The following is a 25899-nucleotide window of genomic DNA, read 5'->3' on the forward strand; positions in this document are numbered from 1 at the left end:
CAAGTGTTGCTCTGGGGAAGAGTGTGTTTACACCTGATAAAAAAGACTGAGAATGTTTTTTATACCTGAGAACAGACTCAAAAACTGACGCTTCTAAGAGAGAAAAACTCAAGTTGCCCATACGCCTGCATATACAGTATATGTATGGATATACTTTATCTATATATATATATACTATAGATTCTGTGCTTTCTGTTTATTGTAAGTGTATGATTCCAATATTCCAATACATTTTAATAAATGTGCATGTTTCCATTAGCAAATGCTACCGACTCATTATACTTATATTATGATATTTGTTTTGATGCCTCAAAGCCAAAATGTCCATCTATCCTTCTTGCAATTTTAGAGTTAGTCCCATTTTTGCACTTGTACTACATGCCCCTTTTTTGTGTGCCACTGTGATCGAAAAAAATCTTGATGAGTGAGCACTTAGTTGTATCATGCACAATTACTGTCAGGGAGAAGACCAAAGAATGACAGTGATGAAGATGACATTTCATCTTACCTCCGTGTAACCCTTCTTTATATTGTGGGGTTTTTTTCACAAACAAAAAGTGTCTGACGTCTTTGTCACTTTGACAGTCCAAGAAGAAATAAACTAAAAGGTAACAAAGACAAAACAGAACTGTGGATGAACGCTGGCTTAGATTTCAGACGTTTAAATGATTGTTGATATTTTTGGATCAAGCATCCGCGTATGAGTTTGGTTTTATTCTACTGATGAACTCTTCCACAAGCTGAAACTGCTGATCTAAAATTCATTCTATTCTTTCAATCTTTCCAGGGCGTCTGTCTGTTAAAAGTGTGGTGCGGCAAAGTCTTTTCATGCTTTTTTCATGTTTAAAAAACCTTTGTAGCCTGCTCATCATGTCTACTTATATTCATAACAAAGGCTACAAATTCAGATTTGGTGGCTTACATTTGTTCAATCATCAATACCAGGATATTAATATTGGAGGCTTTTTTTGCCTTTTGAACCTGGTATGACATTAGTGTTTTTACCTTTGTATTATTATGTAGAGGAAGTTTCTGTAAAAGTAGTGTGACGTACATCCGACTCACATGTTGCTTCCATGCAGCACAAAACCCTAATGTGGCCTTCAAATCGGTTGATAATGAATGGAGCAATTAGCAGTCATTATTGAGCGCTTTGTGTGGCCTCCTTTTGCCAGTTTATCACATGAGCATGTTCAATTTATGAGACCCCCTCGAGAGCAGATGACAGGCAGCCACATACGCACACACGGCCCAACTGCTCCCCGCTGCACTTGGCACTGAGCGAAGGATGAGTGCAACAGTGCTAAGCCCTTGTCTCTCTGTCACGCGGTCACAATTGGGGACATCATGCTCGCGTCCCATTGCTTCGTGAAATGGTAGGGGTGCGGATTTTGACACATTTAAGTATCACGGCACAGCTTAACAACCAACATGACAAAAAAAAAAAAAAAAAAAAAGGAATCCCGTTGCCCATTTCATCTGCCTTGTTGATCGCCATCCAATGAAATGTACTATCAATCTGGTCATACCTTACTTCTCCACTGCGTGCGCAGTTCATTATCCTATTAAAACACTCCATGAAGGCTTCATTAGGTCCCTCTAGTCCTTGTATAATTCATACCCAGCGAGTGTCAAGGTCGTTTGTGTCCGAGCTGTGACCCAGAAAGTGTTGGCTGTCCCACAGGGCAGATGGGTGTTTGTTCTGGAGGGCCTGCTGTGTTTGATCGGGATGGGATGTGGAGGACAGATGACAGGTCGAACCGCTGCAGCCCACAGAATGACCGATTTCTGCCCTTCTTATACTGCGCCTGGCCTCTCAAAGTAGCATAACCCTAACCCTCCTCCTTCAAAACCAGGGTAGTTGTTATGTAATCGTACTTGATCTCAGTCTCGGTGACCTGTTGGGGAGCAAGCGGGTTCTGAGAAAAGCCTGACTCAAGATAAAAGGGAATCGGCGGTGATAATGATACTGCCCTGGCAACCTATCAAGCATTATTGTCTGGCAGAGGCACATAAAACTGAAAGTCGAACCGCTTTAAAAAATGTTCCTCATCAGAGCATTGGCAATATCCCGCATGACACATTGATTGCTTTCACTGCTTCTCCAACAACTTTCAAGCAGACCCTTTTTTTTTCTCTTTTTTTTTTTTAAATGTTAGTGTCCCTGGCATTAGCAGAACATTGTTCACACAGTAAATCGATACTTGGTGCCACTAAATTCTGATCTTTCCCGCCGGACAGTGAGTTTGGAGCTGAGCCAAACCGTGGAGGACCACGTGCTTCGCTTTGCCAAGACTTTGTTTGAAACACTAAGCTACAACGTGTGGTGAGGAAATTCAGCACGTACAAGTCCACGGAGGCATGGTATGATTTCCATTCTTATATTAGCTCAGTGGTTTTCAGTGGGCCGGGCGATGTGTGTGTACAAGGGCAGGAATTCAGGGTGCGATCGAATGCAATTACCTGAAGCTCTTTATGCAGCGAAAGTGGAGATTGACTTCCCAGGTAATTCACTCTCCTCCTCAAGGACAGGTCAATGTGACCAAACTTGAGCTTTGTCAAGAATCAGAAAAGCAGAGAGTGAGAAGCTCCCATCTCATTAAAACCATAGCTTGTGCTTTCATGTCATGCAAATGCATCCTCAATAGCCAGGAGCGGAGTGTTAGCCAAACGGGGAAAATACGGAGGTGAGAGCCAACTAAGCCCAGTGCGCCAGGCTTTAAATCCCTCAATCCAATCCTCGGATATACAGAGAGATCCTTAGAATTCCCATACCTCACGCACAACTTTGGCACATTTAAAAGGTCGAGGATCACCGCGTTCGTGTTTGTCATGCGGGAAAAGCCTCCACCACTCAAACCTGCCCATCGTTCTCGCGATCTTAACTGCACATTTCACCTGCTAATCCCAATTTTCACAATGCTGCTGATCTGAATGCTGTAATGACTCAAATAAATAGGATGCATGAATTACCATCCCCAAAATGAAATATTGAATGATTTAACTACACCGTACATCCTCAATTGCTACTCCTTTACATATGTAATTTCCATTATGTCTGAGTAAGGGAAGGATGTAAGTGAAAACAGAAATCATGTACCTTTTGGGAAGGTTGGGAAATTCCATCAGAATTTCCATGTATTTGGTCTCTGAGGATAATGTAATGGCAGTACTTGTGAAAATGACGTGAAGAGAGATATGAGCAACATGACAGAGGCAGTGAGAATGAGAGAGAGCTATAAGGCTGGGAGGTTATTGTGCTGGTGCAGGTAATCCATTTCTCACGATATCAAAGCCTCAGACAGGCACGAAACGGATATCAAAGTGTTTCAAAGTGTCCATGGTGAGAGAAGCAACTGTTATAAAAGGGGAAGAGAAAAAAAGACTCCCAGCTGGCACTGCAAGATTTGCTGCTGCAGTCCATCCCGAACACGCTTGACCTTGATCATTTCCCTCGACTTCCTGCAAGACCCAGTGGTGCACAGTTGAAGAGAAAACGTTGGCAAAAATGTCCTCCCCTGTATTGTTTCCTTCTCTAGGCAGTGAGGCGATGTTCTGTCAGTTCTCCCTGCCACGAATATTTGATCAAAAGATCCCAAATTCTACTAAATTCTACGGTGTTTTTACCGTAGCCAAACAAAACCACTGGACATGATATGATATATGCGTTGGTTCGATGTTTGGGCATGCACATGCAAATGGACGTGTGAGTTCGGTACATTAAACCAATAGTGTGACAGTCTTAATATTCCTTTTTTTAATAGATTTCAGAAGTTCCAAAGTCTCGGCTAACGGCAGCAGGAGTGGATTGTCCGACATGATTAAACGACTGACGAAGGTACGAGAACTCTTCTTTGTACTCGAGCCAAATCCAAATCCTGTTTACATTATCCTTGATCCTCTTCAAAGAGAACTTTTACTTTGATGAACCTTATGAAGTTACAGCTCTTCAGAGTTGACTGTGATCATCCGGTTCTCGACTGTGGCTTTGGTCGGTGTGGAGGCACATTAATTATGCATGTCGAAAGTATTGCATCTGTGAGGAATTTGCATCTACCGTACATTGGATTATCGTTAGATTGTAATCACAGCAGCCATCGCAGCATTCGTGATTCAGGCGTAAAAAGTTTGAAAAAAATACAAAAGCTCCGGTCTAAATGAAGTTATGCTCAACTTTTATGAAAAGGACTCTTGCTTTAAGGATTTATTCGACATTTCTCTAAAGTCTTTCATTTGGTATATTAAAACCGCTCACTGCAATTGTCGTACTAAAATGTTATATTGATATATTATATCACAGTAAACAATAGTCCACAGTATATTCATGAATTATTAAATTAACTGATTCCTTCCCCACATGACCAAACAATAAAAAATTAGGTTTCAGCTTCAGTTAATATGAAGTTATAAGCTACTAGAAACTGCCTACACGCACACACACACTTCCAAAAGGCGTTCAATTAACCACCAGCATACCTCTGCTGAAGCTCAGCTAAATATTCTTTGTGCAGAACATGGCCTGTGGGTCTTGTTCACTGTTTTTTACAGGCCAGTATGATAAGAAGGCATTTTGAGGCAATTTATAACTCTTCTAATGGACTTCATAAGGACAGACTTGAGAAGAAAAAAAAAATAAAGTTAACGCTGATCATTTCATTTGTTCCTGATTATTATAGTGAATGAAATCAAGCCATCCCGATAAAATATCACTACTACACATAGACTGTATAGAAAAAAAGTGAAGCCAAATCATATACTTCTCCTAGCGCAAGATACATTTTGTAAAAGTTGTGGCAGAAATGCATGTAGAGCAGACGTCTCTAAAACAACCATGCGGCGCGAATGAAAGACACCATGAACTGGCAAAAGAAGAGTGTCCCGGAAAATTCGTAATCCTGAGAGATTATGTGTCAGTGAGTTCAGCCCAAGTTCAGCTCTGAATGAATGCCTTTCACCAGGGAAAGGGTCATTCTGCACGAGTACACTCTTTTAAAAAGAATACGTTTCAGCAGTCACATCATCAATCGCTTGATTAGATTAGCGAGCAAATAACACGTGACCTGATGGGAGTGGGACTTGTCTTGAGCCATGCTGCCTCTCTGATTAATCTATCTGCTGTTCCTTGCCTCCTGCCTACCGGTTGCTCACTTGCAGCCCTTATAGTCCTTCATCCGAGAAGCTCCAGGAAGTACGAGTCCGGGGCATGACATCGCTGTGCTGCAAATAGAAAACATGCATTGAGATAATATCAGGAATGAACCCGTTAGATTATAAACATGAGCGGCTCTAAAAAGAGTGTAAGTGTTTTATTCAGTGCGTTTTGTTTGGTCTGCTCCTCTGCTTTGGTCTGCATATGCTCTATACTTCAAGACACTTCAAAGATCCTACAGACTCTGGTAGACATAATGCAACCGAATGCTAAGACCCTGGTTCTTCTCTGTCAAACCCCCCGCCCCCCCATCTCACCAACCAAGGATCACTGTAACGGGAGTGTGACAAACTGTCAACGGATATCAAATCCACTGTGCTGCTGTTCGGTGTCAACAACACAGAAAGCGCCATTCGCCCACAATCCTTCAACCATGACGGAGGGACATCAAATACCACAGCGGCTGCCAAATTCATCACAAAACAACCTGCACACAAAGACGACTGCTCCGGTCCACCTCTTTCCTACCCAACGCCGCTGCGCTCGCATACCAATTGTTTTCCATCTCATGCATGTCTGCCACTGCAATCAAAATTGCATGCCTGTACATAATGCATACGTAAGCACGCGTGTGCACACGCAAGTACGCTGACAGCGACACTCTGCTTCAACATGTCCCTGCCAGTTACAGTAGCAGGCGCAGAATAATCGGCCTCCCTCGTGTGCGACAGCAGCCATTGTGCGTTACTGTAAGAGTACTCTCTCAAATGTCAGAAGGATTGTGACTGTGTGACAGTGAGTTAAGCACCCATGGGTGGAAGGAAAATGGCATTTTATCTCCACAGCTGAGAGACATCACACTGTGTCAAAACATTGCATTGGACCATTGTTGAGTGGTTGTCGAATTTCATATAATACAAACAGTATAAATAATTGTGTTGGTCTATTTTTTGTCTTTGTGAAACCAAACTGTAGAAATGGTTTTAAAATTGAATCAGTACAAAAGGTTCACTTTATTTTAAAAGGCATTGTATCCCAATTGCCATAGAATGGATGGATCAAAGCACTCGGATGACAAAGGACAAGGGAACCTTGAGGCTTCCGACTCACTCGGGAGTAAATGTTAAAATGACCAAGGACACAGAAGGTTAATGTTACTAACTCACATTGTTAATCGAATCGATACAAGCTCAACTAAACACATTCAGCATGGTGGATGAGGCCCTATTTATTATTGATGACAGTGGTGAAGAGCACTAGTGGGCAAAGACATCTCGCAAACATCCATTTTATCTTGTGTAGAATGATTTTGGGGGTGATGTGCAGTCCCATCCTTCAAACTGCCATCTCTGAGGTGAAGCATTTCCATTCTGCTGCAGCTGACATCTTCTGACATGGGGAGGTGTCTATCGAGGCATAAGGAGCTTGTTATTTTCCCAGAAGGCACCTCATTAAAATCCCCGTGACCTTTTACAATTGAAAAGACCATCGGTCACGCGTCATTGTGAATACAGACATCCACTCCACACTGACATCTTTAGACAGAAAGCACATTCTGCCCCTTGTTTTGAGAAAGTGCTATCAACTTGAACATTGGTTTCAGGTTTGCACGGATCAATTAGGATTTTGCCTCTGGCAAGTTTGGTTTCTGTAGGATAAATACACCTCAGGTTACGAGACGGCACGTCTCTTTTCTGAAAGAAGAAATTCGAGCGGTTTTGGCACAAAATTACTTTCCAGAACACTTAACTAATGTGTCAGCTATCACAGGATGCAGCTCTTTCGTTAACGCATATAAAGATGTATGGACTGCAGAAAAACCCAACTACACATACCACCACTTTGGGTTTTTTTGCTGACTAATAATAGAACTGTATCAGAAGTGTGGATGGAACTCAATTCAAATTTAACTGAAATCATTGAATATTATACATTTTCCTTTTTGCAGCTTTTTTTTGAAACCATGTTACGATTTTTTGCAAAGCCATCTTGCACCAATACTTATACTTTACCAGGATTCGGCTTAAATTTTAAGTGGTAAACATCCATCTCTTAAAAAACACATTTATACTGTTTTAATGAAAACTTATTCATACCACGAATGTCTTTTCTATATGATGAACTACGAAGTATGGCTGAAATCCATTCCAATTATCTCCACCCCTGTTGTTGTGCCCTGTCCTTGTCCTCGGTAGGCCTGCTATTTTGCATCTTGCATCTCATTAGCACGAAAACCACTTAACAGTCACTGCAGGGGAGGCTTGTAACCAACTGCGGATGACCTTCACCTGGGCCAAGAACAATTTGCACATCTTGGTCAGTGTATTTAATCACTGTTTATAGTTCTTAGTAGTACCCTTAGTGTTACTTTTTATATTTTGTTGCAGTATACAGTAGGATGCTGATCTAACATGAAATATATGTTTATTTCATCATTTCTTTGACTGTTTGCCCTCATGTGGAACTAATTCAATATATCGCTCAAGGGAACTGCAGCCGTTTCCTTCATCTCATTGGAGGATGGTTTCTCTGTCCGTGAGCACAACGCTCACCGGCTTCCTGAAGTTTCACTTCCTTAAGCTAAACCGCGGTTTATCTGTCGTGACCTCACACCACATCTCCCAGTTCACCTCTGTTACAGTGCACACTGACAGAGATAACAGACTCGCCCAGTCCGGTGATACAGAAAGGCCACAGCAGCAATAAAAAAGGCTGTTTAATTTACCCCAGTAAAAGATCTCTGTGATATGGTGGGAATGCACATATAATTGTGAGGATCAGGGACAGTCATCTAGATGGAAGAAAGATGCCCTTGGATCACACTTGTTTGTTGACAATTGTTTCTCTATCTGTCTTTGCTTTTCTAGATTAGCTCCCTCCGGCATCAGCAATAATTTCACCCCAAACAACAAGCAAAACTTTCTTAGGTTCTTAACTTCTGAACTCTGAACTGGTCCGAGTTTTTCAGTTATATTGACATAAGTGTTATTCTATTAAATAATAGAATCAGTATCTGTGAGGTCACAGCTATAGTTCAATAACAGGTATCAGGTTATGGAACGATTAAAAGATTATGAAGAAAAGCTAAAGCTATTTTTTTATATTTTAATAGTTTACTTACTTTCATATGCTATACAGCGTATTGTTGTCACACAAGTAAAGTGAGTTTCAGCGGGAACCATTCTTTACACCACCACAGGATGGAATGGATCAATACATCCAACAGTTTATTTTCAATTTCACGCTTTTCTGGTTCTATCAAAATGTGTCAGTGGGTGACAAATCCCAGGCCTAACTACTACAGAGTCAACGATTTGCTAACGGAATCCCTGCTGCCATTCTCACATCGCAAACGTATTGGAGATGCTTATTCATCATTCAAGTGCTAATCAGAGTCACGACTTCAGTTCAAAACTTGTCAGACGGTTTATTTTCACCCATGGAGACGAGACATTCGACGAAAGTGATCGAGATGTGAATGGAATCCAAGCAATGTTTTATGCTAAGTCATTGTGTCACTGCATGCAAGCACCTGCTTTACTATTAATCCTATAAAAAAAATGTGTCAAATAGTGCAGCACAATATGCAAAACAATAACAGTGTAGGGTGTATGCATACGGTGCATTTCACAACCTCATGGGGTTACTTTATCGGTTTGCAAGATTATTTTTGAATACAGGCTGGTGAAAAGAGACTAATTTAAATGCAAACAAGCTGATTCATTGCTTTCTCTTCCCCTCAAATGTGCATGTTTTAGGCAAAGAAGCACAACTAAGTTATTCACACCCTTGGGGACCCAAACAGACTTCAAAGACAAGCACGATTTACTTGGTCATTTCCCACAGAACCAAATTGAAACAGAGAAGATTTGTGTTGAATTGCAAAGGAACAATGCATCCTTTACCCAGCATATTTTCCATGCGGACACATTTGACTCCGCATACAAATTGTGGAAACTTTTTTTTTTTAATAGCACTTTCATTGACTCCTGAATTATTTCTCCACGGACCAAAAACAAGGCTGTTGGGACAATATGGCGACCCAGACGAGGATCGGTAATTAAAAGTTAATCAACGTAACCATTGGACTCCTCTGTGAGGCCTGGTTTCTGACTGCAGAGGAGTCCTCCGACGACTAAAGTGGCAGTGCCCTTCTGATGGAATAGATAAAAATGGCCTCTGACCTAAGGCCAACATTATGATGATTAGCCTGACAAGTTAAATTCCTCCCGCGAGATCCCTAATAAAACCTCAATTAAACTGTCCCAGTCCCCGGACAACCTGAGGCAAGCCGGACTCTCCGGTCGTCAGTTTATTACGGCTCGTCACCATGTGCGACCGATCATTCCTATTTTCATCTCTGGACATTTTAATTTCACACACTTTGGGTTTGTGCTGTTAAAAATTCAGCCTTGGATTCACGAGATAACTGACGCATCAACGGAGAATCTTCATTAGACTCGTGGGCTGTTCCACTGAGTGGTTAAACACGACCATGAAATAAAAATAACATATAACTTAAGTGGATTTTTAATTTCAGCCTATCGTTAATAAAATACTGATCATACTGAAAAGATGAAACCAAATACTTTCTGCGAAGCAATTACACAGCAGCTCATCTCTTTCTATCATCCCCTCTGCAGATTTAAATGCAGGGTTTTATTGTTTTATTCACTACACCAGCTCATTCAGAGAAGCGCTGTTGCCATTTGCAGAGATGTATTTTCTTTCTTTAGCGCTAACATCCGCAACCCACTCACTCCTCAGACACTTTTTAAGACCGCAGCAGAGGGAGAGAGAGAGAGAAGGAGGGAAAACATCCAAAGAGCTCCAGCACAAAAATAACTGCAGGACTTTTAAATAAGGAAGAGGTGGTGAATCACGAGAGCAGCAGCAGGGCATTATCAAAATGGATTTCTACACAGGGAGCTTTTGGTAGGACTCCAGAGTGGTGAGCCGGTGAAGGAAAGGGCCTCTTAACAACTTTAACGAGACAACATAACACGTTGGAATAAGACAGATGGATGAAAAAAATTAAAGGGAAACCCCACATGGTGTTTTTGGTGATGCGCTGGCTCACCTGGGGCTACTGAAGGAGCTCCAATTCTCCTCCGCTTGGATTCCACATGTCACACAGCCTCATTTAAAACAGAAGGTTGTTCATCACTGTTCCACCTTTACTATGTCAGCGGAGGTCTTCACGGAGCTGGATTGACATATTGTGTAAAAGGGGAGAACCGGCACGGTGGAACGGACACCTGTTGTGCAGGATTTTCCACTAGTACATACAATGTCCAGCTGGATGGAAAATAGTAGCCAGCTGTGTGTGTGGGAGTGGATTGTTGATTTAGGTTAGATTCCTTCAGTGTTCAGAAACCAAATTATCTGCGGATCCGCCTCCTTCTCTTCCTGATTCAATCTGGTAAAAACACACAGAAAGGCAAACACAGGACATCGGGAGGGATATTGAGAAGGGCTGTTTGCTCAGCTTGTTTCTCTGATGACTTCAGGTCCAGACATCCCATGACCAGTGACTGTACATGAAGACGGACAACAGAGGGGAGGCCAAAACATTTTGATCACCCCCTAGTGGTTGGATGCAGTAAATGTCATAAACTCCGTCCCTGCTATTAGCAGATGGGACATCAGCCTGATGTTTGTTGATACGACTGTTCTGAAATCACAGAACTATAATGCTAATATACCACTGAATGGCAAATGTCACAGTGGAGAAGATTTTACACTTAAATAATGCCTACTGTCTAAATTTCTTTTAAGGGCAAAAATACAGTTTTGTTTTTTTTAACCATTGTGTGGATTGGCACCGTGACCCTTTAATGTACAAAAGCAAAAGAAAATCATCATTAGAACCTTATCTGAATCCTCTGCTCCATTGCACTGCAAGGTTGCTATAAGGCGGGGGAACAGAACAATTCGTTTTTGGCTTAAAAAAGAAAAAAAAATTCAATTCCTTTTGATTGTATCATATCATGTCTGTGGCAATCAAAATCAAATTAGCATCATGTATTCAATATCTCAAGGCCAGTGGGGAAGAATATAACTGCCAAGATATCGGCTACAACTACCAGTCTACAGTGACCGATCTCACTTCCTCATTGCGTGTAAAGCCGCTCGGGGGAGGAACTCAGATAAGGTGCCGTGCATTGTAATATCTTTCCCGGGCCAATTGGTATTCTGCCTGAGCCCGGGAATAAACACCGTTCTCGTTTGCTCACTCATTTCCATTGCCCAACTGCCTACAATGCGCTAAAGTACAACAAAACATGTTCAAATGCGTAGACAAAGATCAGTTATCCCCCCTTTCAACTACAGCTGTATTGCTGTATTGTAATATTTTGATTGGTTATAATGATGCTATTACCCTCAGTATCGCCTGCTCCCTTCATCCCCCATCATCATCTAAACACCTGATGACCCCGGCGCTGATGAAGCCGCTCTAGATGGGATTCAGTCACCATGTGGATATTCCCGTGCGTGTTTAGTGGCGATGCTCTAAATCTACGCCTACGAAATTGCCATTTTATAGGTCAACTTTTTTATCACTCTACAGTTGTGTTGTGTCAATAACTTCATTTAAAATTGGAACTCATTAAATATGCATTGAATTACTAACAAATATGTATTACAATGACATAAAAAGTAAAATGTTGACAGCACATCTATAATCTGTTAAATGTCAAATCAATGAAAACACAGTTTTTGCTAATTGTTGTTGTAAGTAGAGTGGCTGCTATTTTTGCATTATTCTCTTGAACTCATTCTCATATTCACCTTATGCATTACCTAAAAAAATACTTTTTATTTTTTTTGCCGACTGGCAGAAATGCTATCAGTTAATGAGATGAATCCCTCTACCAATAGAGGTAAAATGGGCATTCCATTTTTCCTTATTAACAGAAGCTCGGCGCTTTCCTATTTTGCAAGTAAAAAATATAAACACGCAGACCGGCGAGAGAACGACGTATGAAGCTGTTTTCATTTCGACATCAGATAAGGACGACAAGAACCAAGTGAAATGGAATCAAGCTGTCAAACTTGTTTATGCTGCACAATGAACCAGAAGTAATAAAGCAGTGCCCACGGGACTGTGTCCATCCATTTATTCATCCCTGAAACCACAAGAGCACAAACAAATATGAAAAGAAGAAGAAAAAAACAAAACAGACACAAACAGATCAAAAGGGCAGCTGTATGCCAGAGACAGCGATACATACAATCCACATGCACAGTCCGTAAACAGGCTCACTTATTCAGACGCACACATGCACACATGGGCACACCCGCGTTGTAATACGCCTTGGGCACGAGCAACATTTCACATTCTACACTCTGCAGGCCATATTCAAAGCAGACAAAACGGGTCATTTCGCAGCAAGATCAAAGGCCCATTTCTGTGAATCCATCTAACGTCCCGCATTTGACCAATTACCCCACGTGTGTGGGCAGCACCGCGGCAGAGACGGGGACGGACATTACGATTGGCGAGCTTTGATCACGGCCTCTTGTGACCACTACTACTGTGGCCGAGCTTCACAGATGTCAGCCACTTGATTAATCCTCCCGTTGGCGGACTCCCTTCCCTTTTTTCGCAGCGTAGTGTGTGTGTGTGTGTGTGTGTGTGTGTGTGTGTGTGTGTGTGTGTGTGTGTGTGTTACTAGCTTTCAAAATCCATCACCCCTCAAATTTGCAGCAAAAATGACGACTGCAAAGCGAGTTAGCCATCCAGTTGCCGGCAGAACACAAAGAAGTATATGACGGAAAATAGAAGTGACAAGTGTGTATTTGCTATTTATTTTTTTCCTGTAACACCAGGTTGATTTTGACTGGTAAAACTTGATGATATAAAATATCAGTGCTGGATACATTTGTTGGTGATCACTGGATGATCAAAACAGTGGGAAATCTGAGTTTTCTCGATGGCAAATCACTTCATTTAGACCTAGTAGAGACAGTAAAGAGTCTGTTTGGAAGGATGTTGCATAGTGTTGCTTGTGAGAAGTGCAATCGGTTGCTTCTGAATGAATTAATGAATGAACCTGAGGCCACTGGGGGAAAAGGAAGCAGTGCATCTAATGAGTGAGAATCTAATGATATACAATCAAAATAGATGTTTATTTGAACTGACTGGTGATGTTTGCTGCATTATTAGCTAATTTTGCATTTATTTCTTGAGGTGCCTGGGAACCCCTGACCACAATACCAATGCCACAGACAGTATAATCTAATGGGTCTGTCACTCTCCGAGGTGAGCAATAGTGAGATATGAATTGTTTAATGGCCAAAGGATGCCAGATAGTAAGTTATTTAAGTGAATGTTTGATGTGGTGGAAGGTGTGTGTGTGTGTGTGTGTGTGTGTGTGTATGGCTGATGAAAAATGAGTGAAGCAGAGGTTGAATGCAGAGAGAAGGTTTGATTAGATTCCGGGGCCTACCTTGTGTGGCTAAATGAATATGTGTGTCCGTGTGTGTGTGTGTGTGTGCGTGCGTGCGTGTGCGTGCGTGTGCGTGCGTGCGTGCGTGCGTGTTTGATGACATGTGGTGAAGATAGAGTGAGGCTATAAACCAGGTGGCTGTGACTGTTGGAAGGTTTTAATATATGTGGGGGAGCTCCGTAGACAACAGGGACCTCAGGGAGGTGGTATTAAAGGGGTGGAGCTTGGATGGCAAGACAAAGTTGGAGAGAAAATATGAAAGTCAGGTTGTCTCAGTCAGGGCTTAGTGTTTCCATGCACTGATATTGATGCTGTTCCTGAAAATGATTACTTTTATTGTCTCACTTGGCAGTAAGAAAATAAATAATTAAGATATATTAGAGGGAGGGCGTGCCGCCAAGCCACTCTCATTAGGGAATAATGTTTTTGTACAGAAACACATTATGAGTATTCATAAGCTAGAAATGAATAAAATGAAATGTAAATAGCAAAATATGGTTTCATTATCAAAATTGGTATTTTCAGTGGAGCTCATGCTTAGACACCGCATAATTTGCTTGATGCATCCAGGACACTGCATAGGCTGACATTTATGTGTATTAATCAAAATTCAAAATATGTTTGTGTCAGCTGCATATTTCTTGCTGTAATGACATTTATTAGGTGACAAGTTAATGGTGTTTACAGTAAATAGCGAATAACTAATAGTTTACAGCAGGGTCGTGCGCAGGTACACGTTATTTCTATAACAGGTTCAAACTGGGGTCATGATTCTGTCTTCCTGCTCTCTGGTTGCTCTTGAGACCTATTACTAGGAAATCATGTAAAAAATAATAACACTAGGGTTCCTCGCAAATGTGAAATGTCGCCAGGACGTTTGGGCACAGTGCGAATGGAGAAGGAAATGGGTTGCCGCGGCATTTAGCTCATTTAGGGGGAGGAGAGGTGAATGAAAGCAGAAAGAGGGGAAAAGAACAAGATATGGAGTGGATATGAATTGGGAAGTAAAGGAGGTTGAAAGGAAGGTTGGGACGATAAGAGAGACATAAGGGGAGATGCAGGGAGAGGGAGAGGTGGACATCGCTGGCAAAGTGTGGCTGTGTGTCCTGGCACGGCTACAGGACAGAGCAGTACACCTGCTCTCCGTCCAGTCCCTGTGGATCGACAGGCAGACTGTCATCTCTCACACTCAAACACACATTTGCCATTCATGCATACATTTGAGATTTTGTCCTCTTAGGCCTTTTATTTTTTGTTTTTTTACCCCTGATCTCCATTAGCTTTTTCTTTGCAGTCAAAAGTCATCTGCAGTACACTCATTAGTCACAACGGCAGCCAAAATCCCAAATCAAAAGAAATATATAATTGCACACATGCATTTATACACAGTACATACACACTAACTAACTACACATTCAGACAGCGCTGTCCTTTCGTTGCATGACTCATCTGTTCCGAGCGCTCTGCAAATTTTTGCATTTGTCTACGATTGTGGTCACTCTTATCAGAGGCAGTACACTGTTGCCACAAATGGCAGCATTAGCAGGGTCTGATTAGGGCGACTGTTATGTAATGAAATGTGTTGGGTTGATATTAATAAGAAACAGAACAAACAGACTTCAGAGGATTTGGGAGGATTTCCCTTAAAACAATGAAACAGACGCGCCTTCAGATTTTCACCTAATCATGGATTAATTAACACATCCCTATCGACGTATGGACTGAGCTGAACTGAACCACACAATTTGAAAACATTCGTATCATCAAGCTTATATAAACTGGAATTGTAATGATTTGCTTTTCAAATATGAAGGGGACTGGCAGCTCCTGCTTCATTTTCTTTATTTGTAAAATTTTGGAGCATTTAAATATTTAACTATTTTAACTTTCACTAGTTTAAATGATTAATGATTTTTTTCAAGAATAATACAATCACAGGGGCCGACCGACATATTCGCTTTTGTTTCTTCCCCTAACCACTTGCTTCAAAAGCATTCTTTCATTTCCTTACGATGTAACAAAAACAAAAAAAAGATGAATATTCAAAGACGGGCAATAGCCCGTTGTCTGATCACATGCCTCTTCCAAAGCTGAAGAGGTGTCATCGCTCAGGAACACAGGGGAAGTATTTGAAAACCTCCAGTTTCACATATTAGTCTCAGGTGTCTCATGGAAAATCAAGGAGTGCTTGTAATCAGGTGAATAAAATAGACTATAACAATACGCCCACGTCGAGAGGCACGGTGCTAGATATGCACAATGATTTAATACAAAAACAGTTATGTTAATTAGAAAATTAGGATAACTAGTATCACTCATCAATTAATATTTAAGTATCAACTGAAACACAAATGGCATGCACAAATTATTCAAATTAACTCCTTATTAAGCAATCACCTTTAAAATTGATATTTTCTCATGAATAAAGCAGAATGCACTAAACTCATCTATTTTCCATGCGAAACCTGTTTTAATATCAATTTTCTCTCACGTTTTGTGCTCCAGTTGCCATTTTCACAAGGATGCACCGACAGATTGACACACGAGTGATGTCAAACCTTGAATGTGTGAGAAAACCAAGAGCAGAACAAGGTTCATCAGTTTGTCCCCTTGACTCTAATGTCACTCTCCTTTTCACAGGCAGAGGAAAGTGACGCGGGGCTGTGCCGCTTTTGATGGTTCCCACCCCCCTCCCTCCCTCCCGCCTCTTGGGCCGAGCCAGCGAAAATGACCGTTGTGGACACAGGTTGTTGACCAAAGGCAATCTCCCCATTGTGGCCACATAGCCCACAGAGATGTAAACATTACATGGAAGAATGGCCTACTGATCGACCTCAGAGATTGCAAAGTGAAGGTCAATGGTTGGTCCAACAACCTATCAGATGTGTGGGCATGTGGGTGTGTGTTTGTCAGAGTATGGGTGAGTGCTATTGGAGTGGGTTTGAAAGGGGGGGGGGGGGGGGGGGGGGGGGGGGCGGTGGTAAATTGAACCACCCAGGTTTTGAAAAGGACTTAAAAGTGAGTGTCACAAAGGATAAGCCTGATCTCTTCACTGCGGCATACCTGTGGGTAAAACACACAGATCGACCTTCCTAATCTCACTTTATAGACAAGTTTGTGTCTATGACTGTGATAATAGGCACAGGCAGTATTATTTATTTATTTTTATCTGTCCAAAAACCAACAATAACATTAGTCCTTCAAAATAGGGTTAGAAATATCCGACCGGCCAGTTTTGAGCAGTTTGTGTGTATTGCCTTGAGGGGCATTCATTTCTTCCACATAAGTGCTGGAAACACAGCAATTACAGTAGTGTACCTTATGGTTAAGTTATTGAGGCATTGTATGAATATGGATACAGGCAAAGTCGCTTCAAATTTGTGGTGAAATGAGCACCATTTGCATAACTCTCTTGGCTGTGTTTTTTGCAATTACGTCCCCTGTTCCAACACACGCTGCATCGCTCTGCATGTAAATTCAATTCGGGTGGTATGAGTACCTTATGTATATACACTTAATTGGCAACAAATTCCCCTGTTCAATTTTCAATCGTTCGGCAATTACCGGAGGAATCATAATGGCTTATTTCTTCTCTTCTCAGTCTCCCTCTCTCCCGCTCTCTCCCCTCTTTCCCAATGACAGAGAAAGACAAATTCCAAAATGATTGTTCCTTGGGCAGTATCTCTTGAAGAGAGAGAGAAAAGGAAGACAGAAAGGGAAGAAAAAAAAAAAGATAAAGGGCGAAGTGATCAAGGAGAAATTTGTGGCTCTTGCCTCCCAGGCGCTCTGCGCACACGACTGAATCTGAGGGAGATTGCGGGCGACACGGCGTCTGTGCGGGATCAAAGAGGTTTCTTGCTTTGCTCTGCATACCTCAAACACTATCAATAATGCATTTCACTGCCCTACCTGCCAAGCACGGGGACCCAACTGCGTGAAGCACACTCTTGCGACCTACAGCAGTGTCTGGCATTTACCTACATTGTCTGCTGAGCAGCTCAGGAGCAAATAAGGGGTTGCAGGTTGACAGTTACCTCGGGGGTTAGTGAAGGTCACCGAGTTGGGTGAAAAAGTCGGGCTGGAACACAACACAACATGGTTCATTGACCAGCAAGTCGTACCTCTAAAAATCGATCGGCTGGCCTTAGCTCAGGCATCTGTATGCACACAAATGGGACCCAAACTGCACATACTGAACTTCTTGAGGTGAGCAGGGTTCACAGAAATGATAAAAGCCTTTTTTTTATTCATATTATTCATTGCCACTTTTGATCTGGCACATTCCCCTGTGTGATCATGAATGATAGAGCATCGCACAAATAATGCAGGTGGTAGCTGAAGGGTTTCAAGGGACAAAAGTTACGAGAGTTGGTTCATGTCGATTGGACAGGGAGAGAAAGTTTGAGTCTGGAAAGTGAAATATTGAACTACTAAGACTGTGATTGCCCACTTTATGATCCCACAAGACAAACATCGGCTGAGGATGTTTTGCTGGAGGATACTTTGTCAGGATAATCCTGTTGATGGTTCCACTGCTTATTATCGAGTCGATGACCTTTTCAGTATGGAATTGTGAGGCTTACAACCCGGCCTACCTGTCACCTATGCTGGGGGTATATATTACTCTCTCTTCTGCTCAGAAAACAGTATTGAGCCGGCTGACTATAATCAATGGCTTCTGTGCCCTGTGATGCATGTTTCCTCTAATTTTCCAAAGCATAAAGGTTATGTTCAATACGAAGTACAGACTAATAGTGTGTATAATAGAGATTGCTTTAATGGCAAAAAAAGAAACAAAGAAAAAAAACCAGTTTTTCACTTATGTTCAGTAAAAAGTGGTCATTTCATATCTCTGTGAAGATTTGAAGCACTTGATTGTGCCTTTAAATTGCCACAGTGGCATACTGTGATGTTAACATGAGGTTTGCAATGCAAAATAACTTACGCATGATGGATCTGACCGATGGATGACCGGTTACCTCATGCTAAACTCTTCCATCGGGAACCGCAAGAGGCACGGATGTTGCATGGAGTCCCTCTGTGAGAAAACATGTTGCAGCTCAAGTTGGCAGGTGTATGGGTCACTGAAAAAAAGAGAGGTAAAGGCACATGAATCCATATGTGGTCAAGCACACATGTCCATACAATATGTGTTTATACCACATACACAAGCATTTATATCCTATCCTATGTGCTAGTGTTTGCAAAGGTGGCACGTGCAAGATACTGCATAAGAAGCACAGAGAATTCACGTACAGTTTTGTGTCAGCAGTAGCTCTTACAGTATGTGTTTTTTTTCCACAAGAGCATTTCCTAACAGCCATTAAATTGTAGTAGTTGGGAAACACCGTGATCACGCCACAATGAGAGGCTCCCCCGGTGTAATGATGAGGCCTTAAAAAGTGATGAACCTGATAATGATGAGACTAATTCATTCCCCAAATTAATGGAGCGAAGACATGCAGCCTCAGTAAGTGCGATAAAATGTACACGTGAAAGCCGAAGCGGAATCGCAAACGTCTGAAATCACGATGATAAGACGGCATCTTGATGGAGTCAAGGGATCGGTGGCTTTGTGACATAATTATTATTATTTTTGGTGCAATAGCTGAAGGGCGCACTTTTTTGGGATTCATTTTATGTCATATTGAGTTTCATACCGGGGAAAGCTGAGGGGGAGCAGGTCTTTAATGTCAAGGTAAAAGTATCCCATTGTCTTTTATTTCTCATCATCATGAACTTGTTACCATAAAGAAAATGTCTGAAACAAGACAACTGAGCTGCTGGGGTTTAAAAACTTTCTCAATTTCGGAAAAAGCCTCCCAAACAATATTGTATATTTTGGGTTGCTCATCCATTTCTAGAGAGGGGTTTGATTTACACTGGAACTGTTTTTAGCTATTGTCAGCTATATTATGAAGCTAATCAAACAATATTGAATAGTAAATTATGATGCAGTTTGTACCTTCTCAAGCACACTGATTGCTTTTTTAATCTTCTTCTTTGGCCTCGAGTTTTGGCTTCTCGAAGTTCAGTCCAAATGGGACTGGTAATCAATTCCAGGATAAACTGCATAGGGATAATTCCAAGCCGTCAGTCTGACATGCTTTGAATTTCAATCCAGTTGAAGGATCTGGCCTTCCTCTAGAAAACTACTTCAACCAGAAGTGTGATCTGCCAAACTGTCCGATTGTTCAATGTAATCCGTCAATCACTTCAAACCGCTGGAATACGAAATATGAGGGTACAGATTCATTTGAGTCAAAATGGCAGACTGGATGCATTGGTCTGATCAAGGCAGAAATGGATTATTTAACAAAGGTGCATTCAAGATACTGGTGTCACTCACAATCAGTGATGCTGCGCAAAAAATACTTTTCCTTTCATCTACATGTGGCAGCGCATGTAGATTATTATTGTTTTGAATCGATAAAGAGGAGTCTAGCACAAAACCAAAGACCAACGTAAACTATGGTCATATGCTGCTTGTTTAAGATTTTAAAAAAAGAAACCACATTCATTCTTGAAACAAAAAACCCTTCTATCACTTAGATGTGGACACAAGTCTTACAAATAGACCCCCCCATGTGTAATTTGGCCTTAAAGTGAATATTTCTTAATTAAATTTACACAAGCTTGACTTCACCACAGTTTCTAACACGACCTTAGGTGCCATCACTCAGACAGACACGTAATCAAGTACTGAGATCACATACACCCCAAGTCATGCATGTCTATGCACACACACACAAACACACGCACACACACACACACACACACACACACACACACACAGCGGGTTATACATATTAATGAGAGCTCAACAGCCATCTTCCCCTTTCCCCCACTAAGCTTTTGCCCTTTTCTCATGTACAGCAAAGGACACAGACTTACCATCCATGAACACACACAAGACACACACACACACACAAAAATGATGGACACAAAACTGCAGCATTGTTGTTCTTCCTCCCTCTTCTCACTTAATTCATACACAAGCTGGCAGTCACAAATGGATGTGAAGGCTGAAGAGTGCCCCCTGCTGCTGCACTGGGACCAAGGTCGGTTCACCTGGTCCTGGTCATTGCACTCTCCTCCGTCTCTCTATTAGCAGAGACTTACTTGGGGGTGGAGGAAGGTCGACATCATACTGCAGCTGTCGAAGTAATAAAAACCACAGGACGCCCTGTCATGGCACAAGAGGAAGTCGGAGCGCAAGACAAGGCCCGGGAAAGTAGGTGTGAGGATTAAGGGAATGGCCAGCAGTAGAGATGAGGGCAGAGGAACTCGGAGAAGAGAGGCTAGATATGGAAAAGAAAGTGTGCAGGTAATTCCATGAAAATGGGAAGTCCTGGGGGAGTTGAAAGCCATGCTGGGAAATTGCAAAGGAAGAAGCGACTGCTGGGAGATGAAGAGTCGGAGGGTCGGGACGGGAGTGGGAAGATTGCTGGAAGGAAAAGATTTAAGTAGAGAGCCAAAATGTGGATCCCATGACACACTCTGAAACCTAGAGATCTACGGGCTCAATGATTAAACAAGATTTTATATTTGATTGAAATTCAGTTGGTCAAAAATATGAAATGTAGGCTTTGTTTTATCCCAGTGAACTAAATGCTTTCATTTGAACATTCAAAACCAAATAAGCTCCCTCCCACTGTTTACAGTTTATCTAATTCTTCACATGCCCTACATATCAGTCTGATCGTCGTGCAGTCAATGAATTAGTATATTCATAGATCAAACGAAAGCCTTTTGTGATTAACAATTAGGATTCTCTAAAATCAAGCTACATTCATTGAGTCCTGGCAATTTTCGATATGCCCGCTACAAATCCAGACGTTTGCCGCTGGGGGGAAAGGCTGGCCCGCTGCGCTCAGCCCCACCGGGAGCAGGGCTTTGAGAGTGCGTGACCCACCAAATCAAAAAATATGCGACAATATATTCCGTTTCAGTTATATAACAGTGACAGTGAACGAAGCAAGCAGGCAGCAGTTTTGCTTCTGTGTCAGTGGCATTTAGCAGGTAAACACAGCTCTCGCGCTGCTGTTGGATCGCTCAATCCAGCCCAGACCTTCGGGCTTTGTAGGACCAAAGTGTGCGCTGAAATTTAAATAACTGAGAAGAAAGATAATTAAATAATGTATTTCATTGTATTTTAAACTGTGCTCAGGACTCCCAGAGGTGAGTGTCATATGACATTGACCTTTTTTATATCACAGCAGAAAAAAGGAAAGATGTAATTAAAACAGTCATCATCAACATTTCATATCATGGGTTATTATCAATGAACCAAATCGACATGCTCTGTGAAACACGTCACTGGTAGTGGCAAACAAAGGCTCACCTCAGCTCTAATTGGTATTTTAGTATCTTTTAGCTTTTCCATTTTGGTCTCACGGCCTTCACCCCTCGCTGTTTCTGGTTCAGTCTCAACGACCCATCAACCTTGTTTCCAGCAGCTGCAGGCGGCTGAAAATAAATCCACCTAACACAAACCTGTCGAGCGCCAAACAGCAGGCAGACAACTTTGGTAACTAGCTGGTAAATACAGTGGCGCATTTAGCAGAGCCAGATATTTCCCGCAGGAGCTGGAGGAAACCAAAGCAGAGTTAAAGGAGCGTGAATGTAGGACTCACACTCACAGATGCGTGACTTCAGATTACTGTTGCGTCACGTCTGTTGGATGTGTTAATGAGCGAGTGTCTGCTAAAACAATGCCCATATCATGCTCATGAGGTGATTATGTTGATGTGATGTGTCTACAACTGCCTCCACATATCAAAATGCTTTTTTTTTTTTAATCCTGCTTCAATGATAATTAAAAACAGCTGAATTCCATTTAGGGGCCACAATGCTGGCTCACGCCTGGCACGGCACCTAAATGGATCAAAAGCATCTTTAACCTTGTTCGTTACATATGCTCTTTACCCAAAGTCAGGTTATTTTTAAAAATAAATGCCTTTGATGACATGAGTGAAATAAGTCCGCTCCTCTCCATGTTCCATGATGAACAGTCTTCATTAAACCAATGACGGAGGCAGGTATCTTGAAAAAAATCTACCAATCAACCCCATTAAGTTCTGAGGGAGATAGCAAGGGGCGTGGGAGTGTCGGGGAGAAGAGATAAAGACTGCAGAGGTCGGCAGTACCAGACAGAAGGAGAATGAGGTAGTAACACCTCGGCACAATATCTGCCAATATCTAGGCAGTAGAAAATTGCGGAATTGGAAAGAGACGACCATCAGTGGTAACTATCGAGGAACAATGGGAAGTCTTGAGAGGCGGCCTGGAGCCCTCAGTAATTGCAGGAGATTGTGGAGGTTATCCCCGATCTCAGCCCCCCCCCCCCCCTTTTCTTACTCCCTTCCTTTCTGCTGATGGATGAGAGACTTCATGGCTCGCCAATGGACAACAGAGCCACTGAGATTAATCCCGCAATAAGAGGACCATTAGACCAGTTTGGCATGATAAGAAGTCCATATGTTACAGCTCTCGTGCGCTCCTCAATTAAGAGACCTGCCGTCACATGTATTCAAGAGGCTGCTAGATTTAGACGGAGATGCCGATGGGAGGCAGGGGTGCCGAGAGGGGTGTTTCGGGAAAGAGGAGGGGGAGAAAAAAAAGTGATTGACAGAGGGAAGAAGAGCGGAAAGGCAGCAAATCAGCCATGTTGAAAGCACTTTAGGAACGGGGAAAACTACTGGGGAAATGAGGGAGACGACTGGCTGGCTAGTTGTCTGGTTGACAGCGGGCCCACAGTGGAGGCACCTCAGTAGACTGCTCTTAAATGGCTGCATGTCAGAACAGCAACATGGCTGCCCTCTGTCCCTCTCCTTTAAATGAGCTCGTTATGGCTCAGACCATTATACTGGTGGACTCGCTGTTTGGTGGAAGCCGAGACGTCATTAGACACAGAGAGAGCGAGGCGGGAAGGAGAGAGGCGGAACGATGGTGAGAGATGGAGAAAATGGAAGGAACCGAGGGAGGGAGTTTGAGAGTGACGGGGGAACCTAACCAACATGAGACTAAGGTAAGAAAGAATTTGAGGTGAAATGATGAATTCAATTTAAAGAGAAGTGGGGGATCAATTTACATAAAGTGACTACAAAAATGTCCATCACAGTTCCTGTATTCTGTGTGAAGTACTGTGTTACTGCAAGGCTTTTCTAGACAGGCACGTTCAAGTGGCCTCAGCTATTATCTCACGAGTCTCAATGTACACCGGGGCTGAGCAAAATTAAATTAAAAGCAGTGTAGCATCAACATTCCGCCCACAGGTACATTGGATATGCAAGCCCAAAGCCAAACGCAACGCCGGAGCCTAATGCAAATATGATTACAGCCCAGCAAGTTCATACCCACTGTTCGTTACGCTTTTCATCCACACAGCATATATTTGCACCCTGATGCACTTCATTCACCTAAATTTTGGGGGGAGCTAAGATGTGCGTACATGCACTGAATACTCTTCTACCCCTGAGGTCTGCATACACGGAAAACAGACCAGCACAAGGAAACACACAAAGTTCTGTGCGGACAAACATGCCAAAATGTAGAACAAAACAGGCAAGCAAACAAACAGACCTTTACGGCTGGTGAGACGGTGGGTCAAGTAAATGTCAGTTTGGCAGATGCTCCGTCGCTCCGTCTGGGCCCTTTGATTTTCACGTTTACTCCGTCTCACAAAACGCAGAACAGGCCCGAATCAATTAGGATCCAGCCAAAATGTCACATTAGGTGGGATGCTTAATGAAACTTGTATCACTCGTATCAGATTGATTGTGAGTCTGTGGATGTTTGACAATCATTTTGTTGTTGTGCTTGTTTACCAAATTCAAATCAACGCTCACAGGAGACAAGTGACACAGTCATTTATTTTGATAAGTGGAGTCGTTTGGAAGTTTTTGAGATAATTCGACTTTATAAATCTGTCATGTAATTCCCTCTGTTTAGCAATTAAACCTTTGTTTAAAAAATCCTAGACCAAAAACGTCGGTAAACCTTTTACATAACAAATGCTCACAAACAGATAATCTGTAAGCCAGCTAGATGTTAAAACGGATTTTTACTATATTTGTTTGTAGATGTGCAATAAAAAATGCCAACTTGGAGCAACGGATGAAACAATTTTGTTTCGAGGCGGGAACTAACTTCAAGCAACTATCCAGGAAGTGCTCTGGAAATTGGGAATAGTTTGGGCCGTCGGCTAGTGGATCTTAATAGTAAACTGAGACTTTCCTCATACGAAATAACGTACGGGTAAATGATCATCAAACTAACCGGCACAACTTTTAATTAGCCCCGCCTCCTCCTTAGTCTGTTTACTGCCAGCTCTGCAGATAATGCTGCTGTCTGTCAGCAACTGTTTGTGCGTGCTGATAATCACTGAGTTGGTGGATATCTGGTAATAAAATCTCATTTCTGGGGGGACTCATAATTGGCAACTGTTCAGTGAAGCAGGGGGATGCTGCCCCCCATCTTGCTACAGCAAAACTTCAGATAAGTAGCTTCTACTCCACTTCGTCTTGGCCCCAGCACCCCACCCACCATTTCCCCCCAGCACTCTAAACTGTACTTAAACAAAGTGACTCAAAGTGAGAGCCACAGGCAAGACACAAAACAAAAAAAAAGGAACATTAAAAGACACCATTTCAAATTTTTCCTATTGAGATCATTAAACCCCTGCTAAAGGCTGGGCGCAGCAAAAGAAAAAGACCTCATGTCAATGGACAAATGACACACTTTAACGACAACTTTGCCAGAAGTCCCTCAGGCCTTAACTCCGGCCTGCTCCCCAAACATCTGTTATACCCCCGCTGCTCAGTAGATCAAGATCTATGGGTTCTCACAGGCAGTGCCACCGGGACGAAGTCACTCTCCGGGCCACAGGGGTGGTACTGGCTGTGCTGCGAGTGCATACTCGGTCTCTCCACCAACTGAGTGTCCTGCGAGAGGTCGTAGACAGGGACTCTTCATTCATCATCTGCCAGGGATATATAGGTAGCCATGTGCCACAGCAACAGGGGCACAGGGTTTGGTTCTATGACCAAACACAAACCTGGGTGATTTGAATTCTTTGGTTCTGCCTCTGTGGAGCGATGGACTAGTAAGTTGGCATCAATTAGTTTGTTCTGGGGTAAACGTACACACACCTTCAGACTCGAATGGCACATGGTCACTTTGCACCAGTGAGACATTATTTTTGTTGTGCTCCACGGACGCTTAGAATAGAATATTTTACATGCATCCACGGTATTTTTTATGGTATGTCTGATTAATCAGGCAGCAAATTGTTGG

The 25899-nt window shown here is 42.3% G+C and overlaps 1 long non-coding RNA gene across 4 annotated transcripts in view; it reads right to left on the reverse strand.

The window, feature by feature from the left end:
* LOC124849825 overlaps positions 1–25899 on the reverse strand; it is a 222929-nt gene that overhangs the window by 80175 nt on the left and 116855 nt on the right. For 2 of the 4 annotated variants that reach the window (XR_007030401.1, XR_007030402.1), the window contains exons 4-5: positions 18548–18686; positions 5138–5217 (exon numbers count right to left, since the gene is read on the reverse strand). This is a non-coding gene — a long non-coding RNA (uncharacterized LOC124849825). Of the gene's footprint in view, positions 1–3990; positions 5218–18547; positions 18687–25899 lie in introns of those variants that run through there. The other 2 variants (XR_007030400.1, XR_007030403.1) reach the window with 2 other exon arrangements.

The sequence above is a fragment of the Scophthalmus maximus genome, chromosome 2, assembly GCF_022379125.1.
Source record: "Scophthalmus maximus strain ysfricsl-2021 chromosome 2, ASM2237912v1, whole genome shotgun sequence".
NCBI lineage: Eukaryota > Metazoa > Chordata > Actinopteri > Pleuronectiformes > Scophthalmidae > Scophthalmus > Scophthalmus maximus.